The sequence below is a fragment of the Pongo abelii genome, chromosome 3, assembly GCF_028885655.2.
Source record: "Pongo abelii isolate AG06213 chromosome 3, NHGRI_mPonAbe1-v2.0_pri, whole genome shotgun sequence".
Lineage (NCBI taxonomy): Eukaryota > Metazoa > Chordata > Mammalia > Primates > Hominidae > Pongo > Pongo abelii.
The window spans coordinates 211195907-211218042 of NC_071988.2; the positions used below are offsets into that span (position 1 = coordinate 211195907).

At 34.4% G+C, this 22136-nt stretch overlaps 1 protein-coding gene and 1 long non-coding RNA gene across 2 annotated transcripts in view; one reads left to right on the forward strand and one right to left on the reverse strand.

The window, feature by feature from the left end:
- Positions 1-22136, forward strand: part of LOC129059215 (uncharacterized) — an 89370-nt gene that overhangs the window by 23812 nt on the left and 43422 nt on the right. The gene's annotated exons all lie outside the window — the stretch shown is intronic.
- On the reverse strand, positions 7695-19853 carry LOC129059207 (uncharacterized). The gene is made up of 3 exons (XR_008524933.2): positions 19683-19853; positions 19010-19144; positions 7695-8073 (listed from the first exon to the last, which is right to left on the reverse strand). It is a non-coding gene; the product is annotated as an uncharacterized LOC129059207 (long non-coding RNA).

Here is a 22136-nt window from a genome sequence, read left to right on the forward strand (position 1 = left end):
ATTAGGTGACTTTTTCTCTCTTTTGAATAGGCTAACAGGGCCATAATGCTCTCACAATAACCTGCTCTTGCAGAAAATGAGAATTGTTCTAAGAAAGTCACTTCTTATTTTTGTGTCTTAACTTTTTCAATTGAGAAATGAATGAAGAAAGATTTAGGAGAGAAACATTTTTCTAACATTTTAGAAGAGCTTTGGGGATAGTGGATAATGAAATAAAGATTTCTAGAACACTAGCAGATTTGAAGATAAAAGTTGCTGGGAGATGCAAAGATGATAAGAATTTTACGCAAACAGCCCATTTAATAGCCATTTACAAGAATGGTCTAATTCTAAGAAGTGCATGAAGAAGTGCTTCGATTTAGCTCTTAAAGTCCAGGTGATTATTTCAGGCCTTTAAAAAATGCAAACTTGGGTAGAAAACAACAAAACAACTCATAAATATCACCTTTGCTAAAAATCAAATTCTGTTTCCTAAATTTAAAATGTAGTATGATTGGTTACTCTGTAAGGAAGCAAACAAAAAGTGCCAAAAAAAGCAGAAATCAGCATGTTTCCTAACAACAGAAAAGGAGTTATAGAATCAAAAAAATAAGATCCTGAAGCTCATTCCATTTTCCAAATATTCAATATAGCTTTTAGCTACCAGATAAAATAGGAGTCAGAGATATATGTTTATATATTAAGTATTGTAAAAGAAAATATAGTAATTATAAACATATGTAAAAATATCCTTTATCATATTAGTAAAATATTACATTGACCCAAATGTAATATTGCATGTGTGTACAGAAGTGAATTGCTTTTTAAAAATCAACATAGATTTTTCCTACTATTCTTTAGGAACTTAATGACTTAGCTTGAATGAAGCTCTGTTTACAATAATATTTTACTCAAATTAAAAGATAGCCTTTTACTTAAATTCTCTTCAATTAAGACCTGTTATCAAGTAAATAATCTTTAGTTTTATTTTCTTTCCAATGCATTTTGGTTACCTACATCCATACTCAGGAAAAGGCAAGCTTTCTTATTTTCAAAATACAACCTTTTGTTTTAAAATAATTTAAGACCTAAAATAAGCCACACAAATAATACAGTTCCTATGTGTCTTGTACACAACTTCCTCTGGTTACAATTTCTCTCATATCAAACAACATGACAGTTAATGCCAGGAAATTAACACTGGTGTGTACACACAATATATGTATACACATTCATAAGCTAGATGTAATATACTGAAGTCAGACAAATATGCAAAACATAATGGAAGTCATTTCTGGTAATAAAGAAAAATGTACAATCTGTGCATCAGTGCTGTAAAATACAAAACCAAATAGCTTGTGTAGCAAGAGGGCAAGCAAGAATTAGTCTTTGGGCAGAGGCCTCTGAGCCAGGTTCTCTGGGATATGTGTGTATATATATATATATCTTGTCTAAAAATACAAATATATGATTATACATATATATACACACACACTGTACACACATACAAGTGTATATATACACAATTACATACACAATTGTGTACACACACGTGTCTATGTATACACTATATATGTATACATATATAATTGTGTGTGTATGTATATATATTTTATTTATTTATTTATTGAGATGGAGTCTTGCTCTGCTGCACAGGATGGAGTGCAATGTCAGCTCACTGCAACCTCTGCCTCTCGGGTTCAAGCAATTCTCCTGCCTCAGCCTCCTGAGTAGCTGGGACTACAGGCACCCGCCAGCACGCCCGGCTATTTTTTTTTTTTTTTTTTTGAGACAGGGTCTCACTCTGTCAGGCTGGAGTGCAGTGGCAGTGATCACGGCTCACTGCAAGCTCCGCCTCCTGGGTTCAAGTGATTCTTCTGCCTCAGCCTCCTGAGTAGCTGGGACTATAGGCGCCGCCAACCACGCCCAGCTAATTTTTGTATTTTTAGTAGATATGGGGTTTCACCATGTTGGCCAGGCTGGTCTCTGCCTCAGCCTCCCAAAGTGCTGGGATTATAGGTATGAGCCACTGTGCCCGGCCTTATACATTTTTTTTCAGATGTGATTCTTTTTCCCTTGAGATAAAAGTTAGATGGAAGAATAGGTAACAAATTACTTCAATTCACATGAAAATAAGGTAAATTTGATCTTTTACCATATAAGCCCCTTAACCTTCTGCTATGCAATTTATTTCACTTACCCACTGCAGAAACATTATTCTTATCACTATTAATCACGTTATTTTTGGCCATAACCCAGACACTTTCTTCTCTTTCAACTTCTTGCTGCGTGTCCACACCCTCTTCTCTGTCACACTTAGCCTGCATTCCTTCAGTACCTGGCTCAGGGGCCTCTGCCCCAAGACTAATTCCTGCCTGTCCTCTTGCTACTGAAACTATTCATTTGTTTTTGTGTTTTACAGCACTGATGCATAAATTGTACATTTTTCTTTATTACTAGAAATAACTTCTATTATTTTTTACATGTTTGTCTGATTTCTTGCAATAGATTATACATTGCAAAAATGTAGGAACCATTTCTTCTATCTCTCTTGAATTCTCCTAAGTGCACAATCAATTATGCATATGGTGAAGCCTAAAAATGCTTGTTGAATATAGGCTGACTTTTGGCATTGGATGTAAATAGGGCAATTATAGAAGGACATATTTGCTTTTGAAGCCATTTCAAGAAACATATTTAATGGAAGTTTCTGGAACAATCCACATTCATTTAGAAAATATTACTCTTTGGCATAGACTTGAGAATAAATAAAAAGAGATAGAAAGTCAAGGGAAAATAGAATTAAAATGACCTGGAAAATTGAATCTACAGATTTTGACCAAGATGCTAAAGAAAATTAAAGTCCAAAATACATGTATCTTAACAATAGTAGGGAAAGTATAATAATCTGTTGGTAAAATGCAAAAACAAGAATAAAAACGCCAAACCCAAACTCTTGGAATATTCTTCCTGGGACTCCTGAAGACTGACATGTAAGAAGTCCAACTACAAGAATGCCCTTTGATGGGGTCCCATGTCAGCGTTTGGGTGGATTGTCCCACCTGAGCCCTGCCTTTCAGCCCTCCTGCTAAGTCCTCTGACAAGCAAATAGTGCTGTGGTGGACCCTCCTGAGGAGGCCACACCTGCTGAAGATCCCAGGTCAATCCTGATCCACACCATGGAACAAGGATTGCTTTGTCAGGCCTTGTGCAAAATCCTGCTCACAATATTGTGAAAATAAAATGCTTGTAGTTTTAAGCCACTAAACTATGAGAAATAGTGGATATCAATTTAGCATAAGGTAGCAATGGAGTCCTTATATTAATAACAAACCATATTAAAAAGAATTTTATGATTGTTGCTGCATTAAAGACTAGGATATGAATATGTGTGCATATATATATGCATCATACATATGCATTTTTATTTTGCAGAAAATATTTAAAATAGTGCATAAAATCAGAAACCCTTAGTTGAGTGATTTGCTGTTCACTGTATTAAAATCAGGCAGTAACAGTAATAGTGAAACAGCTGCAAAAAGATAAAATCAGTGGATTGAACCTAGAAAAGAAAATCAGGAAAATGTTCATCAATCTTGACAAATAGGCACTGTCTGAAGGGACTTTAGACTGATTCCCTAAATGTCCACCAATATTGAGCATAATGGACCATGGATTTTTATATCCATGCCAAACTCACACACACACATTTATGCTTATTTTATCTATTTATGTATTTATTTTTGAGACAGGGTCTCACTCAGTCATCCAGGCTGGAATGCAGCAGTGCAATCTCAGCTCACTGCAACTTTCGCCTCCCAGGCTCAAGGAATCCTCCCATCTCAGCCTCCCTAGCAGCTGGGACTGCAGATATGCACCACCACACCTGGCTACTTTTTGTATATTTTGTAGAGATGGGGTTTCCCTATGTTGCCCAGGATGGTCTTGAACTTCTGGGCTCAAGCAATCTGCCCACGTCGAACTCTCCAAGTGTTGGAATTACAGGTGTGAGCCACTGCACTCAGCCTATACTTATTTTAATAGGCATTTTTGACCTTTAATTACACACCTCCCACACAGAGAACTAGAAATCCACTGGTCCTGGCTGTTTTCAGTGTGTTCTGAAAATCTTTTAAGAACTAAGGTTGTCAACTACATCTTTGGTTTCCCTGGAGCATTAGCTTTATCTAATATATATTAAGTTTGTCCAAATTCAATGCTTCTTGTCATTACCTTGGGAATCTTATGTCTTTATTCTGACGGACTCACCACTCCATGTGGTCATTTCTTCTTACTTGACAAAGTCTTTGAATTTGTTTCTCATTTGGCTTGCAAGATAACAACTCTATTTTTCTTAGTTCAAAGCAATAAATATCACTACTACTATCAGCATTAATATTTAGTCATTTTTATTTTATATCATATTATCAATTAGGTACTTGAATTTGTATGTGACAGCATGGAAGAGACAGCAAAGACCATATGTTCATATAGATGGCAAGCAAAGAACCAGAAAGATCATATATTCATACAGATGGCAAGCAAAGAACCAGAAAGATCATGTGACTTGTCATGTCAAAGATCAAACAATTATCACACTGGAAGGCATATTCTAATGTTTAATTTAATTTTTAAAATTTAAATTATAAAGTGCTTTCTACATTTATAATAGTACAGAAAAGAATATAAATAAATAAATTGCTGAGGTGTTTAATAGGAGATAATTGTCAATTTGTTTCAGATCTCTACCTTTAAGGAGGAAAAAAAAGAGAAAGAGAAAGAATACTCATTTTTTGGCTCAATATTGTTTTCATACCACACTGCTGACTGTCTCACAGCTTGGAATTATTGCTGATTTTTACTTTTGTAAAAGGTTAATAGTAAGTTTACTTCTTAAAGGGCTTTCATCTGTTAGCACATTTGGTTATCCCCATATACTTGGGAGGCAGGGCATCTATTACAATCTGTGTTTTATAAACCAATGAGGCATAAAAATGTTAACAGATTTGCCAAAGATGTCAAAGTAATTCAAAGAGAACCGGCCAACCTCTGACTGCCAACCTGCATGAGCCCTGCTGCGCCCGGCTGCGTAAGTCATAGAGTCATAGCTTAATATCCGAATATGAGAACACTGTCAGGAGAAACACGTTTTGAATCACAGTTACAACTCCAATTTTTAAAGAATTTAAATCAATCAATAATTCTCCATCACGATAATTGCAAACTCATCTAGAAAAGTGTAACATTCTCAGAGTGCAAAAAACTATTAAATGTTTATCTTTAAATATAAGTTTATCCCTTTCCAAATCTATTCACATAGTATCTTTATATAATCATTCCAATAGTCCTACAAAGCAGGAACTTGTGAGTGATTCTTTTACCGAGAAAGTGGAATAGCTGAAAATTCACGTCGATAGTGGCTTAAGTCAGTTGTCCGTGGTCTTGGCTGCACACTAGAATTATCTAGGGAGTGTCTAAAATTCTTAGGCTCTGCTCACATTGTATACCAAAAATATCGGAATGTCTGGGAGTCAGTTCCAGGCATCACTGTTTTAAAGAGCCTCAGGTAATTCCGGATTTCCAGTTTGAGAAGCATTACCTCAAGCAGCTGCTACACTGCAGTTACTTGGTCCTCCTTGTCTAGTGTTTCTTCCTCTACAGAATGAAAGTGCATCACAGATGATCCTTTATCTTTCCTGCAGATATCAGCTATAAGCAATTAAGAAACTATTTTACATTTAAGAAACTCTTTGCCCCTAATTTGGATTATTCCATTCATATGCGGCTAGAAAGAGATCCTTATGGAGTGCAGTCACTATGACATTTTTGACTCTACGTCAAATTGCAGGTGAGATGCCAAGGTAGCCACCTAAGGTGCTGGTCTTTAATAACTTCAGTTCTGGAAATAGCTCACCTTGTTCATGGCTTATGAATTTATTTTTGTTATGACAAAGAACAGAAACTTCTCTCTTTTTAACTTGGATTTTAAATCAAATGAAGAAACTTGGGACTCCCTCTGTACCTAAACGATGGAAACAGGAAACTTGTGAACCAAAATAATAAACCTTGGTTTATCTACAAGCCACATATGCCAATGGAGTCTCAGATGAATCCCGGAGATCACAATAGTTTCAGTTGCTGTGCTATGACGTGTCCTGGGAGGTACATCATTATCACCTGGGGCCCAGCTGGGGATTGCTTATTAACAGTTTCCTGAGAAACCTCAGCTCATGTGGCTGTCTCATTCACAGATCATGAGCAGTGATTGGGAACATGTAACCTGGACATTGTGTTCAAGAAACTGTATCATCATCACTATCATACAAATATTCACACACTAGGAATTGCACAGCCCACTTTCAGAAACAGGGACACACCACGCTCCCTTAATCTGGAACAAGAAATTGCAAGATCTCTGCTCTAGGCCTTCACCTCCTCAGAGAATATGGGTTTAGAAATGAGAAGCTGCTGAATTTGAATACCTTTATTTTCTACTATTACTCAGGGTCTCTGGTAGTAAACAAAGAAGTTTTGAATCTATATTATGCATAACCCAATCTCTCAAGAAGCTTCCTAGATTGCAGTGGCTTGATAAGGAAGGTAATATGTCATACCAACACAAATAAATAATTTTTCTCTAAGCAATTCCAGAATAATTTGCCCAATTTTGCCACTTGACATCTTTTGGCTATTATATATTAGCAGGCTTCCCTTTTCTCATAGTGCAAATATCATTAAAATCATCATGCACGTCATTGACCTTCTTATTTCTACATTGGAGAAGTCATTTAGATATAACTAGCACTGAATTAATTTGCTACTCAGACTAACAGTAAAGTTATTGAAAAGTGCTTTAAATGATTTAACAGTGCAAAGAAATGGATCCCCTAATTTTGATACCACAAATCTTATGTATTTTAATCAATCTAACATTTTCATGAGTCAAATATTCTTCAATAGGAGAAAATTTTAACTGGCATTCATAAATAATTGTATTATATAATGAAACTGCTTCCAATGTCTTCCCTAATACAAGCTCACTTCTCAAATACCAGTGTGTAGACAAATGCTGTACATAAATAATAATTAAAGTTTAAAATAAAATCAAGGTTTTCTGCATGGTATTTAACGTTCATATCCTTTTCTATGAAACTCACTTTGCCACCTGCTCCTCAAATGCCCCATATTAAGTGGGCACACATATAATGTTCAGAGAGCTTTGATTTTTCTCTCTCTCTGTTTTCATAGTATTTAGTAAAAGACAAAATGTATCTGATTTCAAAATGCTATTTTAGGCTCACGCTTGTAATCCCAGCACTTTGGGAGGCCAAGGCGGGTGGATCAGTTGAGATCAGGAGTTTGAGATCAGCCTGGCCAACATGGTGAAACCCCTCTCTACTAAAAATTCAAAAATTAGCCAGGCATGGTAGCAGGCACCTGTATTCCCAGCTACTCAGAAGGCTGAGGCAGGAGAATTGCTTGAACCAGGAGGTAGAGGTTGCAGTGAGCCAAGATCGGGCCACTGCACTCCAGCCTGGGTGACAGAGCAAGACTCTGTCTCAAAAATAAATAAATAAATAAATATGTAAATAAAATGTTACATTACAAGGCTACTATATTAATCTGTGATATCAACATTATCCTAATAAGCTGGTTTATAAACTAATTAATAATTTGGATTCAGGAGCAGGTTGTTCAGTTTCCACGTAGTTGAGCGGTTTTGAGTGAGATTCTTAATCCTGAGTTCTAGCTTGATTGCACTGTGATCTGAGAGACAGTTTGTTACAATTTCTGTTCTTTTACATTTATTGAGGAGAGCTTTACTTCCAAGTATATGGTCAATTTTGGAATAGGTGTGGTGTGGTGCTGAAAAAAATGTATATTCTGTTGATTTGGGGTGGAGAGTTCTGTAGATGTCTATTAGGTCCGCTTCATGCAGAGCTGAGTTCAATTCCTGGGTATCCTTGTTGACTTTCTGTCTCGTTGATCTGTCTAATGTTGACAGTGGGGTGTTAAAGTCTCCCATTATTAATGTGTGGGAGTCTAAGTCTCTTTGTAGGTCACTCAGGAGTTGCTTTATGAATCTGGGTGCTCCTGTATTGGGTGCATATATATTTAGGATAGTTAGCTCTTCTTGTTGAATTAATCCCTTTACCATTATGTAATGGCCTTCTTTGTCTCTTTTGACAATGAGATACCATCTCACACCAGTTAGAATGGCAATCATTAAAAAGTCAGGAAACAACAGGTGCTGGAGAGGATGTGGAGAAATAGGAACACTTTTACACTGTTGGTGGGACTGTAAACTAGTTCAACCCTTGTGGAAGTCAGTGTGGCGATTCCTCAGGGATCTAGAACTAGAAATTCCATTCGACCCAGCCATCCCATTACTGGGTATATACCCAAAGGACTATAAATCATGCTGCTATAAAGACACATGCACACGTATGTTTATTGCCGCATTATTCACAATAGCAAAGACTTGGAACCAACCCAAATGTCCAACAATGATAGACTGGATTAAGAAAATGTGGCACATATACACCATGGAATACTATGCAGCCATAAAAAATGATGAGTTCATGTCCTTTGTAGGGACATGGATGAAATTGGAAATCATCATTCTCAGTAAACTATCGCAAGAACAAAAAACCAAACACCGCATATTCTCACTCATAGGTGGGAATTGAACAATGAGAACACATGGACACAGGAAGGGGAACATCACACTTTGGGGACTGTTGTGGGGTGGGGGGAGGGGGGAGGGATAGCATTGGGAGATATACCTAATGCTAGATGACGAGTTGGTGGGTGCAGCGCACCAGCATGGCACATGTATACATATGTAACTTACCTGCACATTGCGCACATGTACCATAAAACCTAAAGTATAATAATAATAATAATAATAATGAAGAAAAAAAAACAAAAATACATTTAAAAAAAAAAAAAAAAGAATTAGGGACCACCAAGCTAATTACAACCAAGGGAATCCTTCAGAAAGAATTCTTGAGTCACTGGACCAAAATGGCCAAGTGGGAAAGGAGAATTAACTCTCATTTTTTAATTTAAATTATTATCAGAAGTAATGTCGGTGTAACAAACCATAACATATACTTAGTTTGAGTTAGTCTAAAATTCTTCTAGAAATATTGATTGAGCGTTACATGTTTTCTATGTGGAAAGCAAATACACAACTTAGAGAAGGTATTTCATGTGAAAAAAAACAGGATGTCTTGTTTAGGATTTATAATGCGTATCTTATTCTGTAATGCAGGAAGATTTCACAGGTAGCTTTTTAAGAGAATGAAAGAACATGTAATGATTAACTAAAAATATTCAGTAATGCTTTACTTTAGTTTGGACCTAAGCGGAGCAGTCTTTATTTGTACTGTATTTTTTAATAAAATTGAATATTTGACATGCAATAAAAAAAAAAAATTAAAAAAAAAATAATTTGGATTAAGATAGGGTCATACATCTCCTTGTCTCACATTCCACAATATGACAAAAAAGATAAGTTTGAATATGGCAAATCCAGTGCAGAGTGGGAAAACAATAAATAGTGTCATTAAGGCATAGACATTTTATAGGGTCTTTGAAAGGTAGAAAATGCACAGGGATCAAATCTAGGTAGAAATAAAATCAGAAGGAACATGTATCTAAAACAAGTGCTGAGGAAAGCTATTTTTAAAGCTACTGCTGGTGTGTGGAGAAGCTTAAGGTCTAGAATCGATGGCTGAAAGAAGTGGGAAGGACCATGGTAAATGTATCTTGATTACGTGGGAGCTAAATTAAGAGGAGCTAGGTCATCTGACTTACATGGAAAATTATACGAGTGAGCACTGGTAAGAGCATTCATGCTAAGCAGCAAATAGTGGTGCAATTACCCTCTGGTTATAACACAAATGCAGGAACTGGAGCAGAGACCAAGACAATTCCCCAGGTAATCGCTGGTCACAGAAAGGGCAGGATCTCTCTGGCACAGGACCCAAGTCTCATCTTCCAGTTACCAGTTTAGACTTAAGTAAACATAATAGAAAGATGTAAAGAAACTGTGAAATATGAATATGAGTAGACAACCCCAAATACACAACATTGGAAGAAAATCAACACCACTGGAGGCAATGGGTACTCCATATACCCTGATGTGATTATTATACCTTATAAAAATATATCATGTACACCATAAATATATATACCTACTATGTACCCACAAAAATAAAAATTAAAAACAAAACAACAAAAAAGCAAACCAGTATCACAAAAAGTTGCCAATCTCAAGGACTAAGAAGGACTAAGATTCAGTGAAACACGTAAAGTCAATAGGGACTTGACAAAAAGTGTCAATAAGTGCTGTGTGTCTTCAGGGATATACAACAGGATACGTTCCTCATAATGGGGAAGTCAACACGTGATTTGGAAATTAAAATCTTTATTTTTTAAAGCTCAACAGATGCAGTAAATACCAGAACGGACAATCTGGAAAAGAAGATTAGTCAGCCAAAATGATTACATTTAAGAATTTTATTAGGTAAAAGGTGAAAGAAAAGAGGCACGTAAGTGATAAAGGACATAAAAGCTATATCCAGAAAGCTAACAATCTCTCTAATTGAACTTTGGGAAAGGAACATTGAAAGAATATGGGGGTGTGCAGGAAAAATAAGAGAAAGAAATACAGAACCCAAGTCCTTTGCTTTTTTCCTTTTAGTTCATTCTAAAAATTATCTTCTCTATATTAACATCTTCAGCATAGTTTGAAAACTTCAAATAATATTTATTTATACTCCTGATTGTTCTAGTTTTATAAAACAGTATAATGAACACAGTGGTAAAGCTGATATTTAGTTAAATTTCAGCAGTTTTATCTGCCTTCAGTTGACACTGTTATCTTGGTCTCAAAGGGCTGAATGTAGAATAATAGGCTCTCTTTAGCCAACACAGAAATTTTCATAAATTTCTCCAAATATAATCACAAACTTAAGATTCCAGGCAGATAAAATTATGATGGAAGGAAAAGAATGACTGGGAGTCCATCAATCAAACATAGCCAATGTGCTGGGTAGAGAAATTTACATGCTATAAGGAGTGAAGACATTCATATCTTAACAAACACTTCTCTTTCTGCATCACGTAGTCTCATATTTTCATAAAATTAACAAATTAGCTTTTGCCCAAGGTAGGCAAGCTTTCTTTAAGACTCTTGAACCTGTTGTAAATATTTGTAAATAATAGTTCTCAATTTGTTTGTCCTGTGTCAATGATAAATAACTTGTTGTGCTTTCTTCTTATTACTGAAATCATGCTTAATATTTGAGAGACTCTATCTATGGCAAATACTCCATATGGCAGCAAAGATCCATTCCTTCATTTGTGTTGTTAAGACTGGAAATGCCATTTCAAGTCTACGCACTAAGGTTTATAGCACAATGAAGATTTATTAAAACCACTCCACAGAGCCACATTGTACAGAATTTATGAACTGTAAAACTGCTATAAAGGTCATTTGAGATGCAAAAGTTTAATTTGGAATATCATGTTATGGTACAGAATTGCTGCATTCAATGCTTGTTAGTATAAATGGTTTAAGGATATTTGTCTCAGTCTGTAAAGTTTATGAACTTCAACAAAAATAATTTCATATTTTATAATATTTTACATAGATTTGATCTCTTTAAGGTTTTTCTACAAATCCATAACTCATCTCATGTGTAAAATAGTGAAGAAAATAGATACAAATTGGATCTTACTTTCAAAATTCACTGTTGTTTCATAGAGCATATTCCTTATCATTACTTAGCCACCTTCTGATATTTACCATTTCATACTATTATTCATTCATTACTTTTCTGATATCAAGAGCCTAAGGAATGGATAGCTTCTCAAGAGATATCACAAAAATGAACAAGATATTGAGCATCTATAACAGGAACATTGGGGAAGGCATTGCTAAAAGAGATTATGAATTATAATAGTATCTGAACTTGTGATATTATATTCGTATATAGACAGATACATATAAAGTTACATCAACTCAAGTGAATACAATCTAAGATTAATTACAGACAATTATAATTCTGTAGTAGGATGAATATCATACAATAAAAGTGTAATAAAATGCAAAGACAACATAGACAATATTTTCAAAGTATGTCTTCCAGCAATTTTTTTGTTGTAAAACAGTATAAACCGATTTTTCTATGTTTTGTTATGCATAAGAACCAATACTTTTTTTTATCAAAGATCAAGAATGTAGAAGCAGAATATTATGGAATGTATGTGAAACTTCTGAATAGCACAAGAACACGGCATAGCCATTCCCATGGCATTTACGTTGTAAATGTTAAACTATAAAATATTGTGCTTATCTCTCTATCAATTAAAAAATTTGAAAATTATGGTTTCATTTAATGTTAACCACAAAAGGATCATGGTATCATGTAATTCTATTCTTCCGTTTTTTTATATAAGGATGGTAGAGATGATATGTCCCCAAAATGTACAGGACTAGAACTTTCTGCCCACCATGAAAAAGGTGTAGCTAACATGCTCTGCATACTTACGATTTACTGAGCATTTTATTAAGTAATTCTTTGGAATTTTTTTCTTTCAACAACACTTTGTCAGAGATATTATTGTTATTCATATCTTCAAGATGAGAAAAACTGAATCTTGGGGGTTTAAGTAATGTGCATAAGGTGACACAGGCACACAATAGTGGAGCTGACACTCAAACCATTGAATGAACCACAAAGCTTATGTTCTTAATAATCTAGTATCCTCTATTTTACTGCTTTCATGCTAGGACCAATTAGAGCAGCCCATGAGGATACATCTAGGCAAAACAATCACAGGTTATCATGGAAAATATAAACGTTTCAACTGGAGAATTTTCTGTTCCCAAATATTCCAGACATGTGTCTACCTGAAGTTGTAGATAATGTACAAAAGAATGGCAGAGTTCAGTTCATTCCTCCAGTTCTAGTGTTCACTGCACATTGTCTCCCTCTCACACAGCCCAGTGCATGCAAACAGTGTCTTCATGCTTTAGTAGATCTCTCTACCTTTCTTTGGTTTCCTATTCCAGGATCATGTTTCTTCATCAAACACAACCAACCCAACAAACAATACTTACCTTTCTGTTTGGAGAAACCCAGAATATACATATTATATACATATAATATGTATGTATTATATACGTACATATTATATACATATATTATATACATATATAATATATGTATAAATATGTATATTCTGAATGTGTATACATATATATGTGTGTGTGTGTATGTGTAGATAGATACACTAAGAGGTCTATGATTCATGTCACAAACCCATCAGGGTCATACGTTGCTTCTAGAGAATGTGCTGTACACTACATCATTATGGGTCTCAATTTATCCCTACCCATACCCCACATTACCACTCTCTTTGGAATCTGATCCCATCTAATATTAGTACTCATTTCTGGAAGATATTTTTTGCTCCTCTTTGAACTGTAAAATTTCATTAAATTTTTCTCGCTAAAGCGTAAAACAATATCCACAGACATTTGTAAACGGAGTACATTTTTGTGCCCTCTTTGTATGCTCATTTTCACTAACCTTGCCTGCAGTATAGAGCTGTATAATGATACACCAAAATGCATGAAGATAAGACAGTTAAATTAGGAAGATTAAGATTATCTGAGACAGATCATCTCCGTAATTTAAATAATGAGCTTTAAAAAACTCTAGACAGAGGGCAGAATTGTTGGCAGTTAGTACACTTGTTCTGATTCAAGGAAATAAGTTTAACTCAAATATTCATAAATCACAGTGGAGTTAAAGGGTTGTGGCATAAAAGAAGGGTGACATAGAAGAACTAACCCAATAATGACCACATGAGAAGTTCTTCTCTAGCTTCTACCAAGTAACACTTCATCCTCATCCTAGAGAGACAGGTATCCAGGCTATGCTAGCTGTATTGCTTTTATCATATACAATTAGTAGTGTGTATAGAACTTTACTTATGACATACTGTAAAGGTAACTATACTTATCCTCTAATTATAAATACATTTATTTTCAACTAGTCTTTATATTTTTAAGGTTTGGATTTAAAAGTAAAACTTTAAAGTGTATTACAGTGAGGCACCAAATTTCCAGGAGCCAATTAATGATTTTGAAATGTGCCTGGTGTTGGCTGAGTCGACAGCAACACTCTATGGATGGCTGCTTTGTAGAGGAATTCTGACTTGAGAGTACGATAGCACTTAGCAATAAATCATATTAGTTTCAATCAACTCTAGAGGGAGAACAGACCTAAGAACATACACAGCATAGCGGCTCCTGAGTGCTGCTGGAGGCCCTCATGACACAGACAGACCAGTAGGATTGTTTCAAGCAAACTCTAATCTGTTTCTATATCCTGTCTGTATGTCTGTATAAACAAGATATAGATATGTCACTATCAAATATATTTCTCAACACAAATTTCATGCTTTCTTTTGTTTTTAAAACAGAGCTGTTGTAACTATTTAATTTACATCACTTTAAAGCTTCTATGCAGCTATTATTGTGACTGAATACACAGGCAAAAGACATAGTGGGCTCAAAAGAATCAAAATCCAAAGGAAAAGAGTGTTTCTTAGACTATTCGTTTTAGATGAGAGTCTTAATTCATAATTTTATTGCAGAAATAATTTAGTAGGTTTAAGAAAAATGACACTAAAGGTTACTTTCTGTCAAGAACTATGCAAAGCATACAAATTATATTTGTTGACCTGAAATCACAGAAAGATTAACAACCTAAAATTTCATGTATAATACCATAATGTCTGTGCAATCCTGCAAACAGCTCTTTCCTCCTACCTGAGAGCAACTTGCCATACTGAGTGTCCAATACATTTTTTCAAGTGGTAAATTTATCTGTGTGTGTGTGTGTGTATGTACACAGGTGTGTTTATATAGTTTAGAAATAAAGTTTGCCTATATGGTAAACAATTTCTGCTAAGCCATATAGCTATGACCTATATTCATATTTTTTAAAAATCCCTTAGGAAAATAGAATACACAATTTGAACTTAGAGTGTTTATAGTTGCTCATATTTTCAAAATTCTCAGCATGGCTTATAGGACATTGCAAATTTGGTTTCTGTCTTCTTTTCCAACCACATCTCCTAAAACTCATTGTCCTCCACCCTTCATGCATTCTATACAGCTAGGTTACTTTTCAATTCCTTGAAAAGCGCCAAACACTTTCCTGCCTTAACTGTAGCACACACAGTATTGTTTGTGCTCTGAGTAATTTTCAAATATTTATAATATTCAGAATATTATATATATAATAAACAAGTTTGCTAATATGTGAGGGAATAGGACAATGTAAAGGATGACCAAAATGATTTATAAAATAATCAACATAACCATTAGAAGTTAAATATACAATCAAAATTTTAAAATAAGAGGAAAGATTTAATAGCAGATGTGACATAGTTCAAGAGAAACTTAGTGAAGTGGAATCAGATATACAGAAATTATTCAGAACGCAGTGAAGAAAAATGAAAAGATGAAATGTAAAAGACAGCTTAAGAAACATGGAAGAATGTGTGAGAAGATCTAACATACATATAATTGGTGATCCTGTTGGAGAAGAAAAAGGAAGAAAGAAAGAATGGGGCTGAGGATATCTTTGAAATTATAGGGACTAAAAATTCTCAAAAGAAATAAAAAAACAAAAAGTTTAAACAACTCCAATATGTACCCAGAAAAAGTTTAAAATATCAACACAAAAAGAGATCATAATGAAGCAGTAAACAGAGAAAGAAAATATACTAAAATTAGCCAGAATTAGAAGATTGTTTCCATTCAAAGGAGCAAGAGTTAAACTAGAAGCTAGCATTTTAGCAGAAGTAATAGAAGTCTGAGAGATACCTTCATTGCATTGCAGAAAATAACCATTTACCCAGAGCCTTTACCAGAAACAAAGTGTCTCTCAAGAATGAAGTCAAAATAAAGACATTTGTCAGGAAAACAAACTGATAAAAGTTATCGACTGCAGATTTTTTCTAAAGAATATTTTTAAAAATGTACTTCAGGCACAAGGAAAGTAAATCCATAAGGAAAATCTAACAAGAAAAAATGAAAAGCAAAGAAATTAATAGATATATTTTAAAAATTAGATTATAAATGATACAAACTACAATAACATTTTGAGAGATTAGAAAAATGGAATTAAAATATGTTTCAACAATAGCACATTCATTGAGAAAAGGTTGAATAAGTTAAATGCTCTCTATAGTTCAAAACAATAGAACAAATGTTCATTAAATTTAGATTTTGTTACTACAATCATCAGTATAACACTAAGAGTCTGAAAAAATGGAACAATTAACTTCTAAACTTATAGAGGGAAAAAATGAAATGAGAAATAAAAATACCAAATTGTAATTGCAATATTAAAATAAAACACTTATTTTTGTAATAGGCACTGCTATAAGAGCTTTATCTACATTAACAAATGCGAGCCTCCACTGTCACATTTTTAAAAATATATAAGGAATATTAAAAAGAAAGGCAAGATAGAAAAAAACAAAGCAAGGATAAGTATGAAAAATAGAAATTAAAAGATAGTGAATAGAAATTCAAATATATTTGTAGCAACAAAACTGTAAATGCACTAAATGATTCAACTAAAAAACTAAGATTGTCAGACTATACTAAAGCAGAAACAAGCAACTCTATAATGCAAAATTGTACATTTTACCTGAGACGTCTTAAATTAAAAAATACAGAAGGGATTTTACAAAAATAGAAAAATTTATACCTGTAACATTTTTACTAAAACAAAAGTGGCAGAAATACATTATCAGGTAATATAGACTTTAAGAAAAAGGCATGAGAAAAATAAATATGACCATTTCACAATCCCAACATTTAATGTGCCAGTAAGGTGTATCAATTTAATGTTGAGCACTTAAAAACAAAGCTACAAATGTGAAAAATTGAAAACTAAGAGCAGAATTAGTATGATGTACAGAAAGAAAAATTTGAGTAAAACTTTTGAGTGTTACATAAAATAGCCAAAAATCACTAAGAATATAAAAATTCACTAAGATTGTAGAAAGTTTGATAAACAAGACCAAAAAACTTGACTCAATATGTATAAAATATTGTGCAAAATAAAGAATACACATCCTTTAAGCCCATGGGGAACATATAAAATTTGGCGGTGGTGGACCATAAAGGAAGCCTCAATGATTTCAGTATTTGAAATCCTGCAGCTCCTATTAAGCTCAGATCAATAACTAAAAGATCACTTAAAAAATCTGCATCTGTCTGGAAGTTCAGAAGCATACTTTTAAGTCACCCAGACAGTTTTTTAAAAATTATCATTGAAATTAGATTACATTTGAATTAAGTAATAATTAAAATATAATTTGATGCTATTAAATTACAATAATCCTGCATATGTAATCTTATAGATGTGGCTAATGTAATTCTCAAAGGAAAATTTTAAGCCATTAGTGCTAATATTAGATCCCCATAATATACTATATGTCAAATAGGCTTTCCTGGAGCTGCCTACATTTTTTTCAACCCCTAAAATCACAAAAGTAGTTCCTAGAAAGCCATAAAAGTGACCTTAACATGCTAGCAATGACAATTCCATTTATGGATTGGATATTATGTGCCATTCAACAAGTGTGGGGGAGATTGCTGTTTGTTCTACTAAATGTCTGTTCTTCCCTCTTATTAATAGGACTCTAACTTTCTTTTTTTTTTTTTTTTAGCAATAGGTTTTCAGTATAAAGACTCTATTTTCCACCATCCCTTGCCATATGTTTGGACCCTGTACTTAAGTTGAGGCCAATGGGTTGTGAGAGCATTGAGAAGGAGCTTGTGGAAAGCCTTAAAAAAGAAATCTCAGCTGGTGTGCACCCACTACATGTCTAAGTAATGCTGATTTAACTGCTGGAGCTGCTGTCTTGACCCATGGCCATGAAAGTTATTTCTAGGGACAGCAGAGTGCTAAGCTGGAAGGAACCTGGGGCCTAGAAACTTCTGAAGCCAGCATACCCTGTACGCTTACATCTGTACTTTGTATAAGAGGGAAATAGGCTTCTGTCATAACTAAACAGGTATTTTTGGTTTTCTGTAAATGTAGTCAGATCTAATGGATATATTATGCTCTGTGCTTCCCATATTTTATTTAGTCTTTATGCATGCTCATGAGGTAGGAATTACTATGCCTATTATGTTTATTTTACAAATTAGGAAATAGATATTTCAATTTTCATTTTAATTTCCTAGAGTTAGTAAGCGGAAGAGCTGAGTTTTGAATCTAGGTCTGTCTGGCTCCTGCCTTATGTTTTCATGGGCTAATCTGTGAGGTTTTATATAATCATGCATTCTGGGGACCTTATCAGGGCCTGAAACACTGCCTAGCTCTCTGTATACTACCTTATATGCAGTGGATTTTAATAGGTATTTGTTATTCAAGTCATCTACCGCCATGAGTTGACAGGGCTTAGACAGAGGGAAAGGGGTAGCTGTGGGGAAAGGGAGTGTGGAGTAGGCAGATATCACTGCCTCTCCTCTCACTATGAAAGGGCTCCCTAAACATGTGATGTCAATTCACTTAGGTACAAAATCATGGCAAAATTACAACAACAGTGGTTGGATGAAAAGAAGGATAAAGGAATGACAACACAATAAAGGAAAAAATGCCCTGAAAAATGAATTAAACCTGCCAAGTTCTTCTTGTACCCATAGAATATTTGTCTTTTTAAGAAAATTTTAACTCTTGGCTGATTTTCAACTTCCAAAAAATTAGATCTTTTTTTAAGTACTTTGTTGTTTACTTAAAACTTTAAAAATAATATTCCAGATAAACATATCTGTGTAATCTCTACCTCTAGTAAAAGGAGTAAAAAGCTAGAAGAAAAAAAATAACCCACACAATGAGAATGTGAGAAGTGACAATAGCAAAGTAATTATTTCAGTGAAAGTGCAGAAGATGCAAAACAGGAATGTTTTCTCACTTACCAGAAGAGAGGAACTTTCAACTCTTTCTTGGAAGGAGGGTGCTGACAATGCCCAAGCCTCCACTCTGGAGAAGCCATGGGAGCTCAGGCTTCTAGCATCGGAGCACTGCAAATATAGACTCAGAGGCAAAGGAAGCTAGAGGAAAGGCAAAAAAAAAAGTCGTTGAAACAGAAAGAATTGAAAAACAGAGAAAAAGGACAGAGAGCAAGAAAATGCTTTAAAATAAAACATGAACAATTTGTACTTTATTTTTTTTTAAATTAATTAAAATTTTTTTGAGACGGAGTCTCCCTCTGTCACCAGGCTGGAGTGGTGCAATCTTGGCTCCCTGAAACCTCCGCCTCCCGGGTTCAAGCAACTCTCCTGCCTCAGCTTCCCGAGTTGCTGGGACTACAGGCGCCCGCCACCACGCCCGGATAATTTTTGTATTTTCAGTGGAGACGGGGTTTCACCGTGTTAGCCAGGATGGCCTCGAACTCCTGACCTCGTGATCTGCCCGCCTCGGCCTCCCAAAGAGCTGAAATTACAGGCGTGAGCCACCGCGCCCGGCCAATTTGTACTTTAAAAAGTCAATATTCATGAGACATAGTGCCTGTCCATTATGTTCTCCAGAGAAAAATAGAAGAACTGAAATATAGAAATTATTCAGAAAAACACACAAATTTCCCATTACCTAAAAATCTCCAGATTGAAAGGACGCAGAATGCCCAGGACAATAAAACAAAGAAGACTGTCTCAGGAACACATCCTGGGATTTCAAAACACTTGTGATGAATTTAAATCCTGTAAGTTTGCAGGCACCGGCGGTATTGGGGGCCGGGCGCATTGCGGAGCAATGGCGTGCAGAATGACGTCAGAATCTGCGCCAACATAATTGGATTCCAAAATGGTGGAGCCAAGCCTTCAATCCCTAAGGAAAAGTACTTTTAATCCAGAATTCCACATGCATCCATACCATCATTTAAGTGTAATGATAGAGTAGAAGTATTTTCAAATATCCTAGGGTTAAAATGCATACAACTCTTATGTTATTACAGGCTATGCTTTAGAACAATTATTAAGGCAAGTAGACTTTGGGAAAGAGAATATCCAACAGAGAAACCGGCCCAATATTAGAATAGATTAGTATAGATGGGAACAGTGGGTACAAGTGGGAGGTCTCCAGGAAATGAAAAATTCATGAACAGATTAGTGATATGAAAAAAATTGAGGTAACTTGATGATGACTTATGAGGTGAATAGTGATAAGTATGTAGAAAACGAAGTGGATGGAAAAACATTAAACACCTAACTTAATTTAATAAAGTGAAAAATAAAATGATGGTATATAAAATAATATTTACAGTTTATATTAATGAAAACACTGTTTCTTGCTTAAACCAAAATGTTATGATTTTATAATATTGAGCTGTGTGAAGAAGTTGTGGGATGGCATCAAAAAGAAACAAATTTTCAAAAAAAAGTTAATAGATGATGTTTAAATTGATAATTTGTTCCATAGGCACATGATTTTAAAATATGGAGTCACCACACCTTGAATATTCAAAACTTTTTAAATTGCTTTGTAAAAATGCAAGACTTACTGTACTACAGTTCAGCATGGTAAATGGTTTTGCAAAAAGCAATCAATTATGATTAATTTTCTCATTTGCATGAGTGCCAATGCATTTTCTTTCTCCCCTTGAATCACCACTCAGTGATACCGTTGACTCTCAGAGAAAACCACTTCATGAAATTTTTCGAGTCAATTCTTTGCTAATAATGAAAGAACATATTGTCATGAGCCAGGCATGCATGCTTTGCCAAAATACTTCCCTCCATCATATAGGTCTTAGTTATCCAGGACACAAAAATGAATTCCTAGTAAAGTCTAATAATTTCATTCTACTGATTCATTCCTACTGTCAGTAACCAAAGACAGTTTTACAAAAACAACAGTTACCCACTGAGAAGGCATAATACATAGCTCTTTTTCCCAAGAGTTTGGCTAATGAATGCAACTGTGATATGATTTTACTTAATTATGATAATTTAGACATGACCCATAAGACAACTACTGATTAAAGCAAAGCATTAATTTAGTAATATATAAAAATGTATGTTGGTGAGAATAAGCTTTATATGTAACACACCTAACCAGAAAGGAAATTGTTCTAACATTATCATTTGATATGTTTGTCAGTATTTTTCCTATGTTGAAAGATCAGAATTCGAAGAAATGTAATTGAGAAATTACGTTGCCTTGAGTATTTATTTCAGTGCTGAGATAATTTAATTTTCAGTTTCTACTATAACAAGTGGTAGTAAAAAGAAAATTTTATAAATTTTCCTATAAATGTTTCCTATATTATTTTCTATCATTTAGTTTAAAATGATGCAATGAGAAAAGGAAGGTGCTCCTCTAATTGCCTCTTATTATTTTTTGGAGCCAAATTTTAAGGAAACATTTTTGTTTATATCTCATCTTGACTTCATTTTATTTTTATTTAAATACACTCATGGTGTATTTCTTCCCTTGCAGAAAGCATGGATGTCTCCTTTTAGAAGCTTTATTTCATATGGGTAAAATCTGCTTTATAAAAGTTAAGGTCACACAGCTATGTGGCTGGAAAGAAATGGATAGGTACGTGTTGCTGGGAGGTACATGAAAGAAGGACAAAAGAATTGCCAATTACTTTATTCTTCATTTAAGTTATTTTATAACAATGGTATGGTTTTGCCTTGTTTTAGGCATTGGTTAGAGTTTTTCCCCTTGAAAGCGATGACCTATACTGGCAATGAAAATAAATTGTTAAAATCAGACATATTTGAGAAGTACTGATAGAGCTTTATTTATTAATGCCCACTAGTGACTTATAACACATGTGAAATTGCATATTTAAAGAAATAAACATCATATATGTAAAATGAGAGCTATTATGTGCTGTCTGGGTTCCATAGCTAACATTTTTTAGTCTTTACCTTAGAACAGAAGAAAGAAATGGAATTCTAGAGCACACAACTAGTTTAGAGGGGTATTAGTGAATTAAAAGAGATCATTCACAAAAGGATATCCGATGTGTTTGGAGTCTTTGATTCTTTCCAGGTTCAGATCAACTATAAAGCTTGTGATCAACTCTTTCCCTTA